Here is a 20493-nt window from a genome sequence, read left to right on the forward strand (position 1 = left end):
ATGCCGGTCTTTTCTCTCACTCCTCATACCTAATCCACTAGCAAGTTCATAATCTGACCACTTAACCACCTCTCCAGGCCCCAGGCCACACTCCCCCTTCTCCTGATTATGGCAAGGGCCTCCTAACTGTTCTCTCCCTGCTTCCTTTCCTCCCTTGTTCCCCTACAATCTATTCTCAACACAGCAGCCAGAGTGAGTCTAAAACAAAAGCCAGGTCAGGGCCCTCCTCTGGTCAAAACCCTCCAATGGTTCCCTGTCTCACTCAGAATAAAACCCAAAGATCTTACTTGCAATGATCTGCAAGGCCCTAAATCATCCTCTCCACCCTTGCCGTGGCATCCTCCACTACCCGCCCCTCGCTCATCCAGCCCAGGTAGCGGTGCAGTAGCCTGAACACAGCAGGCACTCTCTGTTTCAGAGCCTTTGACCTGGCTGCTCCTCCTGGAGCAGTCTTCCCCCAGACAGCCACGCAACTGAGTTCCTTGCGTCCTTCGAATCTTTGCTCATATAGCACCTTGAAGAATCTCAACTTCCTCCCAATATCCCCCTTTCCCCAAGATATTTTTTTCAAAGCATTCATCACTTACTAACATACTATATGACTAACATACTATATGGTTATTTATTGTGGTTTTCTTTATTGTCTGACCCCCTCTCCCCAGAATGTGACTCAAGAGGACAGGGGTTTTATCCTAACCCTCTAGAACACTGCCTGGCACATGGGAAGCAGGCTCTCAATAAGTACTGGCTGAATGAATGAATGGATGAATGCAACCCGAGTCACAGAGTACTGCTGAGTCATGTCAGCTAACAGCCAGAGCTATTTCTTGATATCAACTTTGGTCCAGTAAGAGTTCCCGCAAACCTGAAATTATGCAATTAACTTTTTCACCCTAAGCACAGGACTTGATAATTACTGCTCTTAAATCTATTGGTTCTGGCTCAGACTTCATCCCACTGAGGTCATGCTGGATATTGATTCTGTTCTCATACATTTGGCGTCCCTTCCTAGTTTTAAGTCATCTATAAATTTGGTAGCATTCCTCATGCCTTTATCAAATCACTGATAAAAATACTGGATGAGCAGGCCTAACACCCAGACCTTGGTTTCTAAATACCACTCTCTAATACATGGAACCAAGACTCCTTGGGGGAATGAAAGGGAAAATACAAGGTAAACATGGGACATTCTGTTGGGCCAGAAAGCAAAGAAGTGATCAAAGAATAATGGGGTCATGTCAAAAGGACATGGGAGCAGTCTGATGACCAGCTGGAGCATCAGAAGGCACAGTGAAGTAATGGGTCTAAGGCATGAAATTAAAAAACAATCCTTTAGTCCCCAGTGAAACTGAGAGAGAGAAAAGAGAAGAGGTGAAAAAGAAACTTATCTTTATAGAAAAATGCTGGCTGATAAATATAGAATAAATTAAATAATTAGAAAATCTAGATTTAAGCAAGGATCATCAATGGATGCGAAACCACTGGATGGAAGACTGTTAGGAAACTATATGTTAACAAGGTCTCAAAGTCTGTCCCACAGATGATTTACTAATCCCTTACAAAGGGAAAATGTGTCTCTAAAGGAGAGATCTGGCGGCCATCATCTTAACCAAGGGGCCAAAAGTAGCATCGCCAGTAATGATGCTACCTCACATAAGTTACCTCCTGATATGATGCAGTAAGAAGTACACAACATCATCAATCCTTGTAGCATTCTTGCCCAAAGTGTTTAACCCAGATCTAATAATGACACCATCAGGGATATCCAGCACGAGGAGCATTCTACAAGACAACTAGCCTGGACTCTTCTAAAAGGTCAATCTGATGAAAGGCAAAAAAGACAAGAACATTGTTTTAGGTTAAGAGACTAAAAAGACATAATAATCAAATGTAATATGTGAACCTTGATTGAATCTTGGGGCAAGAAAACCATGGAGCTATTGGGAAAATTTTAATACTGACTGTACATTAGCTGATATTACAGCATTGTTCATTTTTTTTCTTTCTTTCTTAGAGACAGGGTCTTGCTCTGTCACCCAGCCTGGAGTGCAGTGGCACAATCAGAGCTCACTGCAGCCTCAAACTCCTGTGCTCAAGTGATTCTCCTGCCTCCACCTTCCAAGTAGTTGGTACTATAGGTTCGCACCCCCATGCCCAGCTCTGTTCATTTTCTTAGATATAAAAATGGTATTTCTGGCCGGGTGCGGTAGCTCACACCTGTAATCCTAGCACTCTGGGAAGCCAACACGGGTGGATCATTTGAGCTCAGGAGTTGGAGACCAGCCTGAGCAAGAGCGAGACCCCATCTCTACCAAAAATAGAAAGAAATTAGCTGAACAACTAAAAATATATAGAAAAAATTAGCCGGGCATGGTGGTGCATGCCTGTAGTCCCAGCTACTCGGGAGGCTGAGGCAGAAGGATCGCTTGAGCCCAGGAGTTTGAGGTTGCTGTGAGCTAGGCTGACGTCATGGCACTCTAGCCCGGGCAACAGAGTGAGACTCTGTCTCAAAAACAAACAAACAAAAAAAAAAAAATGGTATTTCTTTTTTTTTTTTTTTTTTTTGAGACAGAGTCTCGCTTTGTTGCCCGGGCTAGAGTGAGTGCTGAGGCGTCAGCCTAGCTCACAGCAACCTCAAACTCCTGGGCTTAAGCGATCCTACTGCCTCAGCCTCCCGAGTAGCTGGGACTACAGGCATGCGCCACCATGCCCGGCTAATTTTTTCTATATATATGTTTTAGTTGGCCAGATAATTTTTTTCTATTTTTAGTAGAGACGAGGTCTTACTCTTGCTCAGGCTGATCTCGAACTCCTGACCTTGAGCGATCCACCCGCCTCGGCCTCCCACAGTGCTAGGATTACAGGCGTGAGCCACCGCGCCCGGCCTGGTATTTCTTGAGTATGATAAAGTCCTGGTCTTTTGGAGATACTTGCTAAAGTTTTTAGACACATATGAAGTGTCATGATGGCTGCAACTTACTTTCAAATGATTAAGCATAACAAATGTGTGTGTGTTATAAAAGTGTGAACATGACTGCTGCACAATTTTAACAGTTGGTCCATATAGATGAAGAGTTAGGGGTATTTGTGTACTCATCTTTCAGTTAAAACTTTGGTGATAAAAAATAACTGGGTGAAGCCAGGCATGGTGGCTCATGCCTGTAATCCCAGCACTTTGGGAGGCTGAGGCAGGAGGATCGCCTGAGCCCAGGAGTTTGAGGTTACAGTGAGCTGTTACAGTTCCACTGCACCACACTCCAGCCTGGGTGACAAAGGAGACCCTATCTCTAAAAATAATAATAATAATTGGATGAGACAGAGCCAAAAACAGAGTCCAATGGCATGCCACTAGAGACCTTCATCCAGGTTAGGAAATTGAACAACTAGTTATGTGTTCTCCTAACGGTACTGTTTCAGCCCACATTTCTCTATATTATCCATAAGAATATTATGAAAGAAATTGCAAGGAATCTTGTTGAAATCTAGCTATAGCATTTCCTTCTTCTATCTCCGGCTTACTGTTCTTACCTAGAACAGTGCCTGATGTGTGGCCACATGCTCAAGTAGGTATTTGTTGAGTGCCTGAGTCTCTGCATCAGGTAGCTCCTAACATAGCAGAGAAGCTGCTTTGTCCTAGTATCTTGGCAACACATGAATTGTCTGACTGCTATGCTCATCCCAGGGGAGAGGAGACAGGGGCTGACACAGCCACACCTGGTGGATAATTATATCCTGCTCATGGCTGCTCAAATGCTTCCAGTACGCCATATGCCATCTGGACAGCAAGCTTCTTGCGGCCAGTGACACCTCTTCCATCTTCCAAACCCCCACTGCCTAGCATGGCACTCCAGTGGGCACTGCACAGGGCTGACAAAATGAGGGTTCCAAGTGTTGGCCTGGAGAAGTGCCCTCCAATCCACACCCCCAGCATGGTAGCCCTATCTTTGCGGGCCCCTGTCTTCCGTTAGTGTGCTGATGCGTTCTCCCCAGACTAGAAAACACAGGAGGATGACTGGCAGAGAAAAGTCTCATGTGAGCTGACTTCCTGTGGGCTCGAGAGTGGTTCCCAAGCCAACGATGTGTCTCCTGTTCCCCTTTGCTACTCTTGGATGTAGGCAAGTCTCTTTCGGCAGCCAGAATGTCACCATTTATAAAGAGCTCAGGGGGCAGCCTGGAAAGGGAGTAAAAGAAGAAAGAGATGAAGAGAAAAGCACTGCTTCCTCCGTGCCCCCAGCCAGCAAGATGAAGTCATTGCCAAGTCGGGCCCTCCATCCACACTCACACACCCTTGCTCTTCCTCCCACCCTGACCCTCCTCCCTTCTCTGAAGTTTTCCCATGCACTCTCTCCTCACACAAACATATACACGTAAGAACAAAAGCACAGGAATTAGGGTAAAACCTGCATAGCAATCCATTATAAAGAAGCCCAAACGAAGCTCCTCTATAGTGAGAGGTGTCAGACTGGCGGGCATAAGCCCCACAGGCAGACAAGGGAACTGCAGGGATAATGGGAATATTCCATGTCTTGATCTGGGTGTTGGTTTGCCAAGTGTATACAAATGCATCAATCTGCACACTTAAGATCTGTGCACTTTATTGTATGTAAATTTATACCTTATACCTGTCATCATGGGGAGGAAAAGGGGCCAAAAAGGGAAAAAAAAAACCACACCTGTAGGATCAGGTAGAAGAAGAAAAAGAAATGAGAGGAACTATAGAGGAGGGAGAGGGGATGAAGAGAAAGAAGTAAGGCTATCAGAGAAAGAGAGAATAAAGGGAAGCGTGGCTGGCAACATGACACAAATGGACACATACGCCTGCTGCCTCTCTGCCCTGCTCAGCACAAAGGGGACGCAGGGCATGGGCATAGGCACAGGGCAGGTGCTCGCAGCGGAACCGTCTATCCAGGCCACATTCAACCTCTCAAGCCATCAATACTCATTAATCATCCACAGGTACAGCCTCTGCCCAGGTATAGGCAGGCCACGTCCTTGGGCATGGATGGCCCCTGCCAGGCGGCCCCGAGCCAGGCCTGCCTGTCCTAATTCCCACCCAGGGGAACCTGGCTCTCCAGCTCCCACAATTCTACTCTAGGAGTAGCTGCTTTGTTTGCTGGCTGCGGGGGAGGGGCCTCCCGCTGAGCCCAGTGGAGCTTGAACCCAAAGGTCCTGCCCACCCCCTCCTGGGGTAGCAGTCAAGCTCCTCCCCATTCCCGGGTGCTGACTGGCAGGCTGCCCGGCGAGGCCTCACAGACGTGCACTGGCTGCAGCCCAGCTCCCCAGGCCTTGCCCCTCTGCCCGCCACCCCTCGTAGCCCTCCTCTTATGCCATCCTGCAGCTGCGGCTCCCCACCCTGCCCTGGCTAGGCACGCTGCTGGTGTCTTCTCCCCAGGGGCTGGCAGCAGCTCAGCTGCAGCATCAATACATTTTGATGAGGAAGCGACACCAGCTGGCATACCCTGTGTGTACTTTTAAATCAACCAATGGCTGCCAGGTCCTGAGGGCTGGGAGCTTCCTTGGGGCAGTGCCCTGCCCTCCGCAGCAGAGGGCATCCATCCAGGGTCAGCACTAACACTGCCTGCAAATTTCACAGGCAGCTTTTAACCAAGGTCTGGCAACAAATGTAAATAAACGGCCTCATCTCTGTTCCCTGAACCATATTCCCCTCCACTGGTCCCTTGTCTTTCTCGCTCCAGTAAGCGGTAGAATCCAACGGTTGGGCAACAGCTTCTTCTGTCAGAAGAATTCAGCACCTTCCGTTATTCTGTGGACCTCTGGCAAGCCACGGAATCCCTCTGAACCTCAGCTTCCTTGTCTGAGATGAGCCCACTAGCAGCACCTCTCGGGGTGGTTCGGAGAATTGACGAGACAGCACATGCAAAGTGACTGGCAGTGCCAGCGGGCAGCGAATGCTCAGCGAACAAGGCCATGCTTGTTATGTAATCGGTTCACCTCCCCTAGCTGAAAAGCTGCCCCATGGCCTCAATAACGTCTTTACTTAATTTTTTTTTTTTAAGAAACAAGGTCTGTCACGATGTTGCCCAGGCCAGCCTTGAACTGGGCTCAAGCAATCATCTCAGCTCAGCCTCCTGAGTAGCTGGGACGACAGGTGCACGACGCCACACCCAAGCAACAACTGAACTCTCTTAGATGCCCATCCCTGACGACCCCCTTCTGGGCTCTCCCCGAAGGTTTGGCCGCCTCTTGCCAACCTGCTGCTGAGGCTGCAACTCTCACGGGGAGAAGGAACCGGCCCGCCCAGCCCAAGTCTGGGTGCGCCCGCTGTGGTGAGGAGACCGCCACCCAGCACCGCCCCCACTGGGCCTGTTGGGGCCTGAGCTGGCCACTCCCTGGGAGGGGATCCCCCACCCCACAGGGCTGTGGTGCAACCAGCAGGGCTCAACCTGTCCCTGCCCCAACAGACAGGGTAGAACATGAAGCTGCCACTGTCACTCCCCTGCCCCCCTAACACAAGTTCAGGAGGTCCTGTCTGCCTACGCCTTCCAGCCTGCTCTCCTGTCTGGGTACCTGGCCTGGCTGATGCTTGGCGCCCATCACCTTAACGGGGCACAGTGACTGCTTAGGGACCCTCTTTCCTGCTCTCAAACCACTGCAGCCACTCACAGGTGGGAGGCAGGTGTGCCAGGCCACGTGAAGATGGGAGCTAGCAGGGTAAGGGTCTAAGAGAGAGTCTCACCTTCAGTGCAGCTTGTCAGACTCAGTTCCCAAGATCCCAAAAAGTCAGGAATCTATCTGCCCGATTTGCCACTGGGTTCTTAGTCCTGAAACCCCACTCTGAGTCCCAGAGCCCTGGCCATTGCCCTGTGAGGCCAGGGCCAGCCTCGGGCCCTACCTCTACCGTAGGAGACCCACCTTCCTTCCCCGAGGCCCAAGGCTCTCCCCTTGGCCTCGTCCTTCCCATGGAGGAAGGGCTCTCTGCCTCTGGCATTTCCCAGTCACCCCAGGTCATCTGGGGCTGCCACTCTTGCTCCCAGAGCCTCACTCTTGGTGCTGATGCTGACCCCTGAGAGTGGGGGGGGAACAGGTATGCCCGGGAGGCTGATGGGGATGGAGGGTGGGCTGCCGTTGCTTTCCCGTGGCTCCAAAGCCTGCACTCTCACCCTGCTTTGCCAGGGTGGGGATTCCGATGAACGTACCACCCATGGTGATGTGCCCACTTGCCACCCTAAAGCAATGGCATCAGGAGACAACACTCACAGAAAGCTGGTGTGAGGGCAGCACCACAGATGCCTGGCTGGACAGGATCTCACACACAGCCGCCTGTGACTCCCCAGCGGCACCGTTTATGCACTGTGAGTGAGCACAGGGGTTCTGAGTGGGCCCAGCTTAACCCTAGCAGGGGAGGGGGCTCTAAGGGGCTCAGCCCACCCAGCCCCATGGGCTTTTCTCCAGCTCTCTCACCTGTGGTTTCCGCAAACCCCCTGAAAGAGAGAGACCCAGCTCGCTCCTCCCAGCCACCTCTGCGAATGCTGCCTGCATTCTTCACTACAGCCTGTGAGCAGTGGGGCAGAGCACGGAGCCCCAACCCCAAGGGTGGGTGGGCTTCAGGGAGCTATGAACCCCAAGAATGATATGTGACTTCTGGAGAGAGGCAATCAGAACTTTGATTTAATTTCACAAAGCTCCTTGTCACCAGCCTTCCCCTATCAAAAAGGTGAAGAAGCATCTCTTTAGGTAAAGTGTGTTAGTCTGCAGACACAGGGAACTCCCAAATCAGCCTTTTTCAGGTAAGAAGAAATGATACCTCTGATTGGAATAGTTATATAACCTTGACATGAAATATTTGGCAAACTTTTTGCACCTACATTGAAGTGGACATTTACATGGCTAGAATTCATTGAGCTTTCACTATAAGCAAGGCACTGTGCTGAGCTTTTTACATCTGAGCATGTAATTCTCACAATAGGGGTTGTTATAGTCCCACTGCATAGGTGAAAAACGGGCAAGGACGGGTTCAGGAACTTGCTAAGGTCACACAAGTGCTAAGTCAGGACGAGGACCAGAGCCCACATGGAGACTCTACCCATAGTCAGAACTTCAGCCAGTTTTTGTCTCAAGTTATAACTTTCCTACTCTTCTGATGATAAAAAGCTGCTGTCCCTCCTTCCACCTTTCCTCCTTTCCTTCCTTCACTCCCTCCTTGTTCTTTCCTTTTCCTCTTCCTTCCCTCCCTTCCTTCTTTCTTTCCTTTGGAGAGCAGTGGTGGGGATCCTAGTTCACTGAGCCCTCAAATTCCTGGGCTCAAGTGATCCTCCTGTCAAGGCCTCCCAAAGTGCTGGGATGACAGGTGTGAGCCACTTTACCCGGCCATCTTCCTTCTTTCATTCATTCAGCAAATGTTTCTTGTGTACTTGCTGCCTTCTAAGCATTGCTTAAGTTGAAGGAAAAGTAAATTTGAAGGTTGCTGCCTTCACAGAGCCTACAGTTTATCGGGATGCTTTAAACTCTTCTTTCCAAAGAATACCCATCCTCATCCACAGTTTTTTAGATACTTTCACTCACTCATTCCTTTGTCTCCAACAAAGGTAGTAGCCTAGGGCCAACCTGGCAGAGCTCCAGAAGTGCTCCCAGGTTGCACAGGATAGAATCCTGCTGTTTTCAGCTGATTTCCTGAGCTGCTCCCCTGGGTTCCCTTGGCACACGCACTTGGCTCAGATTCCCATTAAGGCCCTCATTATGCTGTAGTGAAATGAAGTACTCATTTACACAACACAGCCCCTTTCCCTTCCCTACCACAACTCCTGGAGTGTAGGGATCAGGACAGGCTAACTCAGGTTTTTAAACTCCAGCCCCGGGGCGGGCTTGAAAATATAGTTACCCAGTAAATGTTTACTGAATGAATAAGTGAGTTTTCTGCTCCAGGTGACTGTCTCAAATCATTTCCAAAGGATTCATTCAAGTTTTCCTTCCTAGATCTTTTTTTTCCCACTTCCTGTTACCCTTTCCAAAGGAAAAGGCACCACACTGATGGGGGAGGGCAGAGCCCCACTTGCCTGCTGTAGGGAAGCCAAAGGGTTTTCCTGCCCATACAGCTCCAGGCTCAGTGGCTTTGTTGGCTTCAGAAGAAGTGGCATTTTGGCTGGCTCCTGGGGATTTATTTTGGGCAATCCTGTCAGATACTACGTTAAAGCAAGAGCCCCAAGGCACAAGACTTATGCACCAGGGAGAAAGGCTCTTTCAGTTCTCCCCGAGGCAACAGCCTCCATTTCCCATCTTTAGTTCACCTGTTGTCAATGTCCCCATCTTTAGATCACATGTCACCAAAAAGCTTGAGCCACAGGTGCAAGGAGACATAGCCCCGATTTCCCTGAGCTTCGGAAAGAATAATCACCAAAGGAAACTGCCACGCCCTAGGAGTCAGGAGACCAAGTCCAAATCCTGATCTTCCCACCAACTATTTCATCTTGGGAAGTAATTTAATCTCTCTGGGTCCAGTTTCCCCTGTGAAAATGAGAGGCGAAGGGACAGGGTAATTTCTAAACCTCTTTCAATTCTAAAGCATCTGCGGAGAATTTTTTTTTTTAATCGTACGTTTCCCAGTGCTTATGGCATTCGATCCTTGCAAGAATCCTGCGATTCTTACTCACGTAACATGCTCACATTACAGTTGTGGAAATGTGAGCAGAGGTTTGATGACCTTCCAGAGCTGACCCAGGGCTCCGAGTCTTTTTGCTAGACCAGAATGGCTCCGGAGAAGCCACGACAGCAGCCTCATTCCCGGGACCCCACCTTCCCATCCCCTAGGTGCACCTTGTTGTTGCCCAGAGCGGAGAAGGAAGCCACGACAAACGGCCTAACTCAGGGGTCACACCCACCACCCTCCTGAGGAGGCGCCCAGGCCTTTTCCGAATTCCGAAGGACTTCCCTCCCGGGCCAGGGTTCCTGGCTGGGGAGTTGGGGGCGGCGCATGGCGGCGCTAAGACTGCTAAAAGGCCCCTAGTGGCCATGGGAACGTGGGCCCAGCCTCCCGCGCTGCTATGGCAACAGGCTCCCCAGTGGCGGGCGCCGGTGCCCATCAGAGCGTGCAGGTGGCGCCCCCTCGGGAGAGGGGCCGAGCAGGAGGTGCGGGTGCAGGTGGGGGAAGGGGCGGCGGCTGCTCGGCGGCCTCAGCCCCCCTTCCCGAGCCGCGGTTCCCACCCTGTGCCTACCTGCAGGGAGTCAGGGCCCGCGCTCGTCCACCGCCCGCGGCGCGGCCCCTCTTCCCAGCGTGTCCACGGGCTCGTCGCCGCTGCCAGGCGGACCGACGCCGTCCCCGGGGACCTGGAGCCTCCGGCGAACACCCTCGGTCCGGCGCTGCGTCCCCGGAAATGCTGGGCCGCGGCCAAGCCCCGCCCAGCCCCGCCCCTGTTTACGGGAATTGTCCGGCGGGCGCCTGCGGGGTCGACCCCCGCCCGGCCGCCCGCCCGCCCATCGCCCCCGGGAATTTACAGCAACTCTGAACTCGACGCTACCCCACCTCTGTCTGGGGCTGCTACCCACGACGGCTCTTAGGCCCGAGCGCGCGGTGGAGCCCACGGGGCTGCGCCCCCCGCCCCCTCCCACCTTGCAGAGCTCGGCCTCGCCAGGCCGGGGCCCCAGGGCCTGTCTCCCTAGCTGCAGTCTGGGCTGGCTTGGGTTGGAGTCCTAGATCCACTACCACATAACTGGCTGTGTTTCCTAGGATGAGTTCCTTAACCTCTCTGAGCCTAGAGTTCTTCACCTGCAGACCTCACAGGGTTGTGGTGAGAAATGCAATGGTGGAGGCATAGGTCTGGCATACGGTCAGCTCTCGATAATGGTAGTATTGTTGACAGGAAGCAAGTGAAAGGACGGCAGAGCCACCCGCCGTGAAACCGCCCGCGTCTCCGCCCTGTCCCTTAACCTGCAATGGGCAGGCACACCGAAAGAGTAAACGAAACGAAGAGCTAGCTGTGCAGGAGGGGTCGAAAGATATGGTTATAAATATCTTGCGCTTATCCAGTGACCTTGGCCCATCCCTCTCCAGCCCTAGCGTCCTGGTTCTCCTATCTTCCAGGAAAGCAACAGCAGCTTTCAGGGCGGTTCCTGAATCAACCAGTTCTGGGCCTGTAAGTGGCTGAGCTGGCTGGAGTTGACTGACCAAGGGGCTGTCTCTTCCCGGGGCTGGCCAGGCCTGGGTGCACACTGTCCCTCGCCGGCCTCTCTAGGCAGAGCTGCCAGGCTCCTCCAGATAGCTCCTCCAGGAAAAGAAGAAAAGTGGTTGCTTTGTTACCTGTCTATGAAAGTTAACACATACTACAGGAAAGTTGAAAAACAGAAAAACACAATGAAAAATAATATCGCCCCTAATTTTACCTTACCCATACACCACCAGTGTCAATATTTTTTAAAACTTTAAACAAAACTGAGATACAATTTACGTGGAGTAAAATGTATAAACCTCAAATCTACTGCTATTAATATTTTGGTGAATATCCTCGTGTCTCTTCTATGCATGATTATACACTTACATCTTTTAGAAAAGGATTATTCAGTACGTATGCTTTTCTAACTTTTCCAGAGGACAGCAATGTATCATGTTTTTCCATAACATTAAAAATTCTTGCCGAGCATGGAGTCGCTTGCTTGTAGCCCAGTTACTCAGGAGGCCAGAGGCAGGAGGAGCCCTTGAGCCCAGGAGTTCAAAACCAGCCTGGGCAACATAGCCAGACCCTGGCTCTAAAGGAAATTTGTTTTAAATAAATAAAATTTTTTGCATACCTTCATTTTAATGTATTCAATCACATGAATGTAGCACACATTTTTAATCAAGTCTCTACCATGGGACATTGTTTCTAATTTTTCATCATCTTTAGTGATGTCCAGATGAGCATCCTTGCCAAGAAACCGGTACGTGCTTCTTCAGTTATTCCTTTTTGTCCTTGTATTCTTCCTTTCTCCTCACAGTCATCCACTTAGTAGTAGTGCATGCTGTGTTTATAGCTAAGGTTGTGTACTTGTGCAAATAGCTTTAAAAATCCTCCCATCCTCTTATTAGCTCTGCCTTCCCAACAATGCTGGGTGTGAGAGAGCACAGTCGCTAAGGGTACAGAAGGCATCACTAAATTAGGGGTCTTGCCTAGGGTCACCCAGCCCCTGGAGGTTGTGTGTTGCAGGACAGGACACTAAAAATCAGCACTTCCCAGTTCCCAGCACACAGAGCACCTTGTGAGCACCAGCTGTCAGCAGAGCACCTGGAAACTAGGCCTCCTCCGGGGGCCTCAGAGCTCCAGAGGGCCTCGGCTACTGTGGCCCATTTGGTCCCTAGACCACCCAGAGCCCTCAGAGAAGAATGCTTTCCGCAGCATCCTCCTCCTCCTCCTCTTCCTCCCCCCTCCCCAGCAGCCTTTCCTCCTCCTCCAACCTTCTTCCAGGCTTCTCTTGAATAAAGGGAAACCTTTAATGCCCTTGAAAAAAAAGCCCTATCTTTAATGTTATTGATCCCCTTCCCTCCGTATCCCCGCGCCGCCCCCCCTTTGCCGGACCTCAGGTGCAGAGAGGTTTGAGTTAATACCTTTTCCGGTTCACAGCACGTTACTCTCAGTGGTCTGCACAAGGGCCCTTGATTAATGCAGCTGTTTATTTCCCTTTTTCCTCAGTCCCCCTCCCACTCCCTCCCGGCACAGGCTACCATTCTAAGGTGTTTAATATACATGCTTTTGTTTTTATTCATTCTTGTAAAATGTGTGTTTTAGAATTGTATACACATTTTTAAAAAGTTTTTTATTTTGAAATAACTATAGACTCACAAGAAGTTGCAAAAACAGTACATAGTATTCCGTGAACGCCTCACCAGCTTCCCCCAATGGTAACATTATATAACTAGTAAAATAGCAAAATCAAGAAATTGACATTGGTACTAGACTGTTAAATAAACCACGGACCTTATTGTTCAGTTTTCACATGCACTTATTTGTTTTTGCATGTGTGTGTGTGTGTGTGTGTGTGTGTGTGTAGTTCTGTGCAATTTGATCCCATGAATAGACCTGTATACCTACCACCGCAATTAGACACAGAACCATTCCATTACCGTGGGGGGACTCCTTTGTGGTACCCCTTTATAGTCACACTCTTGTCCCCTCACTTCTGTTCCTGTCCCCTGGCAACCACTAATCTCTTCTCTGTCTCCGTGGTTTTATCATTTTGAGAATGTTGTGTGAATAGAATCATGCAGTGCACAACCTCCAGAGACTGGCGTTTTTTCCAGCAACCGTAACGCCCTTGAGGTGCTTCCAAGTCATTGTACGCATCAGTAGTTCTCTCCTTCTCAACACTGAGTAGTCAGTACTCCATGCCACGGGCGTACCAGCGTTTAACCATCCGCCCACTGAATCGGAGGATATTCAGGTGTTTCCAGTTTGGGGCTATTACAAATAAAGCAGCTATAAACATTCTGTACAGGTTTTTATATGAATGTGAGTCTTCATCTCCCTGGGATATATGGCCCAAGAATGCCATTGCTGGGTCTTATGGTAAGTGTATGTTTAGTTTGATAAATTGTCACACTGTTTTCCAGAATGGCTATACCATTTACATTTCCACTAGGAATGTCTGAGAGATCCAGTTTCTCCACATCCTTGTCAGCATTTCCTGTTATCACTGTTTTTTTTTAAATTTTAGCCATTCTAGTAAATGTATAGTAATATCTTACTGTGATTTTAATTTGCATTTCCCCGGTGGCTAATGATGTTGAACATCTTTTCATGTGCTTATTTGCCATCCGCATCTCCCCTTTGGTGATATCTGTTCATGTCTTCGGCCTATTTTCTAATTGGATTGTTTGTTTTGTATTTTTATTTTATTTTTTTATTTTTTTTTTTTTTTGTTGAGACAGAGTCTCACTTTGTTGCCCAGGCTAGAGTGAGTGCCGTGGCGTCAGCTTAGCTCACAGCAACCTCAGACTCCTCGGCTTAAGCGATCCTACTGCCTCAGCCTCCCGAGTAGCTGGGACTACAGGCATGCGCCACTATGCCCGGCTAATTTTTTCTATATAGATTTTTAGTTGTCCATATAATGTCTTTCTATTTTTAGTAGAGACGGGGTCTTGCTCAGGCTGGTCTCGAACTCCTGACCTTGAGCAATCCACCCGCCTCGGCCTCCCAGAGTGCTAGGATTACAGGCGTGAGCCACCGCGCCCGGCCTGTTTTGTATTTTTAATTTACATAAAAGGCATTTTGTTTTGTGTCTCATTTTGTCTTTTAGTTTTTTATTCTGCAGACCCATGCATGCTGCGCCGAGTACATCCGATCTATTGCATCTAGCTGCTACAGGGTACTCTAAAGTGTACATCCACCACATTCTTTTTTGGGGGGAACACGGTCTTATTTTGTCACCCAGGCTGGAGTACAGTGGAGTGATCATAGCTCATTGCAACCTTGAACTCCTGGGTTCAAGCAATCCTTCTACCCTAGCCTCCAGAGTACCTGGGACTACAGGTGTGCCCCACCATGCCCATCTAATTTTTACATTTTTTTTTGTTAGAGATGAGGTCTTGCTATGTTGCCCAGGCTAGTCTCAAACTCCTGGCCTCAAGTAATCCTCCCGCCTCAGCCTCCCACAGTGCTAGGATTACAGGCGTGTTCCACCGCTCCTTGCCTACATCTCTCACGTTTCATCCATCTACACCACCAGGAGCCGACACCCACATTGCCTTCAACTCTCCACCCCCATAAATATCTCTGCATCAAATGTCTTCTTTCCTCTCTTATCTTTTGGGCCAGTATGAGAATGGCTTTGAGATTTTTCACATATGAACTGTGAGTCAGGGTGGCCTGTCTACACCCACCAGCCATGGATCCCTGCACTCTGCCAACTCCTGGCATCTGCTTAGTTTTTCCAATCTAAATAATATCAAGTTATAAGAAATTTTTTTTTTATGGCCAGGTGTGGGTGGCTCACAACTGTAATCCTGGATGTCTGGGAGGCTGAGGTGGGAGGATTATTTGAGGTCAGGAGTTCGAGACCAGCCAGAGCAACAGCGAGACCCCTTCTCTACCAAAAATAGAAAAAATTAGCCGGGTGTGGTGGTGCGTGCCTGTAGTCCCAGCTACTTGGGAGGCTGAGGCAGGAGGATCGCTTGAACCCAGGAGTTTGAGGTTGCAGTGAGCTAGTATGACACCATTGTACTCTTGTTAGAGTGAGTGAGACCCTGTCCAAAAAAAAAAAAAAATTATTGTATGGATATCAATTGGTTGTTTCCACTTTGGGGAGTTTGAGGCTACTCTGACTAAAACCGCTATCTACTGTTCTGTTAACTTGCATTTCTGTGACATCTAATTACATCTCAACATCTCCCAATGTTTATTAGTTTTTAAATTTCCCTTTCTGCAAAGCCCCTTATTATATTCTTTAATCACTTTTTCCCCATTTGAGTCCCATCTTTTTCTTATTAATTCATAGAAATTTCTAGTATATTCTGAATCTAAATATTAGTCTTTTTTTGGCCTTGGATGTCACAAATATATTCTCCCAATTTTGCCATTTCTCTGTTAACTTTGATAATGGTATCTATCCATCCTTGGGCAGAAATCTTTAATTCTGATGAATCAAACTGATTTTTTTTGCCTTATGCAAAAATGTGCCTTTTGCCTTGTGGTTTGTGCTTTTGAAATTTTGTTTTAAGGAGTCCATCCCTGACCCAAGATCACAAAGGTATTCTCCAGAATTTTATATTATCATAAAACGTAAGCATGATGATTGGGTTTTCACGTTCATACGGGAGGTGTGCCTCCCTCAAACCCCGTTACGACACTGGCACATCACCTGTCTGAGGTGAACTTAGAAAAAATATACATACTATTATCAAATGTGCTTCATAGTTTTCTGGACACATTTAGGTGTTTATTCCATACGGAGCCCACTTTTCCATGTGATAAGTTAGGTATTCAGTTTTATTTTTTTCCATAAAGTGAACCACTTTCCCTGTACGGAATTCCAGTGGTTCTCAAAGTTGGGCAAGTAGCAGAATCACCACAAAGCTGGTTACAGCGAAAGGTTGCTGGGCCCCGCCCAGCTGATTCCGGAGGTCTGGGGTGGGACCTCGAAATTTGCATACTAATAGGTTCCCAAGTGATGAGGTGATGCCTTTGCTGTCACTGGGGGAAGCAAGCACCCTGGAGAACAATTGCCATACACCAAAAAAGACCCTTTCACCTGTTCACTTTTTGCTCTACCCCCCTGGCATCCTCCACAGGCATCCTGCGCTCCTTCCTTCCCTCCCCTCTCCTGGTCTCCCAGGACCTGCTGCTCCACCCACATATTTTATGATCACATCTGTGCCCTCCTGAACCATCACGCTTCCATCCCCTGCTGAAAGCCCCAGACTGTCCACCCACCTCTGGCCACTCCCCTGTGGTCACTGGAGACTCAGCACACGGCTCCCAGTCCTTCTCTCCACTTGAACGCTGTCATTGTCTTGGGCGACAAGTCCTGCATCTGGTTTCTTAGATTTCCATGACGTCTCCAATACATCCCTACCCCACGCCAACCACCACTGACATTTTACCACCACTAACGGCCTGGCCCCATCACCAAGATCCCAAGTTCAGACATGAACTCTCTCTAACTCCCATCTTCTTCCTTCCAGCTTTCCGGCCTAACATGCTCCCTCGGACCCTCCCGGGACCTCAGCAGCTTCTCCAGGTCACCGACCGCTCCACTTTCTCCTGATCTGTTGGCCTTTCCCTTTCCTCATCCCTCCTTCCCTGACTGAGGTTCACCATTCCAACAACTTATTGCCTCAATTTCCTAACGTCCCTGGTCCCCGTTTTCACTGCCTGGGAAAGCTCCAGGTGAGCTCCGTGACCCACCTTCTCAGCACCTCTTCCTCGGCAGTGGCTGGAGAGAGTCAACCCTTGCGGAGGTTCCACTGCAAATCTAGTTCACCAGCCCCAGACAGGGCCTCAGCGCCGCCCACTGTCCTCCGCACTCCTCTGGTCGCCTCTCTGCACCGCTCTCTGCACCAGCTCTCTTAGACCTTCTCCCCAAGCTTCCAAACTCTTTACTTCACATATAAAATAGAAGTCACTAGATGGGGTCTCTTTTACTTTTTTTACCCGATTCTCATCGAAGATACCCAGGCTCACTTCATGAAAAGGGTGGTGGTCTTGGGATAGACAGATGGATAGATAGCAGGTTACAGAAAATGCAGTTATTTTAAATGGTTAGACAAATTAGTGCTTCTTAACATGAACACACACAAATACAATGGCTATAGATGTAAATGTATTTTGCAATGATGTGCAAAGTCTGAACGTGAGGCCCTTTCTGAATGCGAGACCCAGCTAAGAGGGCCCTCAGCACCCAATAGGCCCTGTCCACTTCCAGATCCGCCCTGCCCTCCTAGCCTTCTCCCCGCCCTGGCTGTGCGTTGGACTCACCTGGGGGAGCTGCCCGTTGTTGCAGACCCCTTCAGTCAGATTCTCAGGGATGGGCCCCAGCATCAGTATTTTTTAAGCCCTGCAGGTGATTCCAGCCTGCAGCAGAGGTTGAGAAACTGCCCTCCTCCTCTCCATCCCTCCACTGTACTTTGTGTCCCACTCCCTCCCTCTCGATTGGTTTATTCCTCAAAGCTTTTAAACATGATCAAGTCTTTCCTACTTAAAAGAAGAAATTGCAGCCGGCGTGGTGGCTTGTGCCTATAATCCTAACATTCTGGCAGGCCAAAGCGGGAGGATTGCTTGAGCTCATGAGTTCGAGACCAGACTGAGAAAGAGCGAGACCCCCGTCTCTACTAAAAATAGAAAAAATTAGCCGGGCGTGGTGGCGCGCGTCTGTAGTCCCAGCTACTTGGGAGGCTGAGGCAGGAGGATCGCTTGAGCCCAGGAGTTTGAGGTTGCTGTGAGCTAGGCTGACGCCACGGCACTCACTCTAGCCCAGGCAAGCAAAGCGAGACTCTGTCTCAAAAAAAAAAAAAAAAAAAAAATCGAAAAATTGTACACACACACACAAATATTCCTTGACTTTCTATTAATAATATGTACGCTGCGTACCTGGGAGGTTGTGTTAAAATGCAGATGCAGATTTAGATAGTAGGTCTGCGGTAGAGCTGAAGATTCTGCATTTGAACAAATTTCACTATGATGTAGACGCTGTGCTGCACCTTCAAGCAGCCAAGCTTTAAATCCCTGCCCAAAGGGCTCCTCAGGAGAGCTTCCCCGACTTTCCTAAATTAAACTCTCCTCCGTAGCACCTGTTATTTGACATTTGTGCTTGTGATTACTCTGTCACAGTCTAGTCCCCCATAACATGAGCATTCCATAAAAGGTATGGGGCATGTCTGTTTGGGTTTGCGCCATAATGTCGCCGGCACCTAGCACAGTGCCTGGCACGTGGGAGGCGCCCTCTGAACGTTTGCAGGATGAAGGAAGGAGCACCTGCTCTGTCAGAGGGGCAGTCCCTGCTCGGTATGACAGACCCCCTCGGTCCAGACAGGCGGAGCTGCCCCCAACATCTTCCTTCAGCCCCTCCCCTCCCTCGGGACCCCCATTCTACCCTCCCACCCCCAGCCTCCAGCCCTGGAGGCTACGCAGGAAGTCTCCAGGCTGAAGGTGTCCTCTCTGCCCCAGGAACACCCACCTCCCCAGCCAATCAAACAGGCCACACAAATCTTTCCAGTTCCTGGGAAACCGATCTCTTTCTTCTTGTTAAGGGTTGTGTGGCAAGGGTTAAACCATTTACAGAGAGCAAGGAACCTTCCTCCGGCCCTCCCTGACAACTCTTGAGATGCTCTGCAAAAGGTCAGATGTTTCCAGAATCTCAACAGACAGCCTCTGTCTGTTTAAATGGAAAGACAACGAGTTCCCGGCGCGCAGCCAACCCTCGTGGGCAGCTCTTGCCTGGCTCTGCAGGCACCCGGCCAGATGCCCGGCCAGCGAGCACCCCCGCCCTCACCCTCGCCGTGGCCATGGGGCAGGCGAGTTCTCTGAACCCCAGGCTGGAGTCCTGCTGGCTCGGGAAGGCTGGCATCCCACAAACGGGGCACGTACCGCATATGGTGTGCCAGGAATGATGGGGGGTGGGGAGCAACTTCCTGTGGACATTGAGTATTTTCAGCTGGAAGGGACTGTATTCTGACCCTGTCATTTTAGAGATCGGGCCCAGAGAAGGGTAGCTCTGGTGTAGTGTAGAAAATCCTGAGCCAGAATCAGAAACTTGCGTTCAAAATCCAGTTCTGGCACCATGAGCTGCGGGATCTCGTGCACAGTGTGGGTCCTTTCTGTGCCCCAGTATCTACCTGTAAAAAGTGCGTACGAATACCTCCTGCCCCCAGTGGCGTGCCCAAGGTTACACAGCACTGGCCAAGGCTTTGTGATCCCAGCCTCAAACCCAGGCACCTCTGGGAGCAGATTACCTTGAGCATTGATGGAAAATAGGAAATAGCTGAATACATGTTTAAACAACTTTTGTATTTTACTGCTTACTCATGTTCTTTGTAAAAAAAATTAGAAAATTCTAATAAGCACAAAGAAAAAAATTTATATTCCCATCCCCTGGAGTTAATACTGCTAATATTCTGGTATTTATCCTTTCATAGTTTTAAAGTATATATCTAGTGCTCGCTTCGGCAGCACATATACTAAAATTGGAACGATACAGAGAAGATTAGCATGGCCCCTGCGAAAAAAAATTAAAAAAAAGAAAAAAAAATAAAGTATATATCTATAAACTTTTTTCAACAATAGACCATAGGATACATATGCTTTTACATATATATTGCTCTTTCTGTTTCTTTTTTTTTTTTTTTTTTTGAGACAGAGTCTCACTCTGTTGCCCGGGCTAGAGTGAGTGCCGTGGCGTCAGCCTAGCTCACAGCAACCTCAAACTCCTGGGCTCAAGGGATCCTCCTGCCTCAGCCTCCCGAGTAGCTGGGACTACAGGCATGCGCCACCATGCCCGGCTAATTTTTCTATCTATCTATATATATATATATTTTTTTTTAGTTGTCCATATAATTTCTTTCTATTTTGGGTAGAGACGGGGTCTCGCTCTTGCTCAGGCTGGTCTCGAACTCCTGACCTTGAGCGATCCACCCGCCTCGGCCTCCCAGAGTGCTAGGATTACAGGCGTGAGCCACCGTGCCCGGCCTCTTTCTGTTTCTATTTCACATTTCAATGGACAATTTATATCCTTTCATGTCTACATATAGTTAGATAAATAAAGCATTCCATAGTTTGTTCAATCCCCTCTAGCTAGATACTTAGGTTTTTGATATTTCATTATTATGAGCAATAAAAATCTATCTTTATTCACTTCTACTATTTTCTTAGGATAAACTCTTTTTTTTTTTTTTTTAGACAGAGTCTCTCTCTGTTGCTTGGGTTAGAGTGCCGTGGCGGCAGCCTAGCTCACAGCAACCTCAAACTCCTGGGCTCAAGCAATCCTCCTGCCTCAGCCTCCCGAGTAGCTGGGACTACAGGTGCACCCCACTAAGCCTGGCTAATTTTTCCATTTTTAGTAGAGACGAGGTCTCACTCT

General features: G+C 49.1%; 2 non-coding genes across 2 annotated transcripts; both read left to right on the forward strand.

Moving 5' to 3' along the window:
* The first annotated feature begins 15686 nt into the window (after positions 1 to 15686).
* Positions 15687 to 15790, forward strand: LOC138382309 (small nucleolar RNA U13). The gene has a single exon (XR_011233395.1). It is a non-coding gene; the product is annotated as a small nucleolar RNA U13 (small nucleolar RNA).
* Positions 15791 to 19570: 3780 nt separating this feature from the next.
* LOC138382072 (U6 spliceosomal RNA) lies at positions 19571 to 19677 on the forward strand. The gene has a single exon (XR_011233246.1). It is a non-coding gene; the product is annotated as a U6 spliceosomal RNA (small nuclear RNA).
* The last annotated feature ends 816 nt before the right edge of the window (positions 19678 to 20493 follow it).

Source organism: Eulemur rufifrons, chromosome 3 (genome assembly GCF_041146395.1).
Source record: "Eulemur rufifrons isolate Redbay chromosome 3, OSU_ERuf_1, whole genome shotgun sequence".
In the NCBI taxonomy this organism is placed as follows: Eukaryota; Metazoa; Chordata; class Mammalia; order Primates; family Lemuridae; genus Eulemur; species Eulemur rufifrons.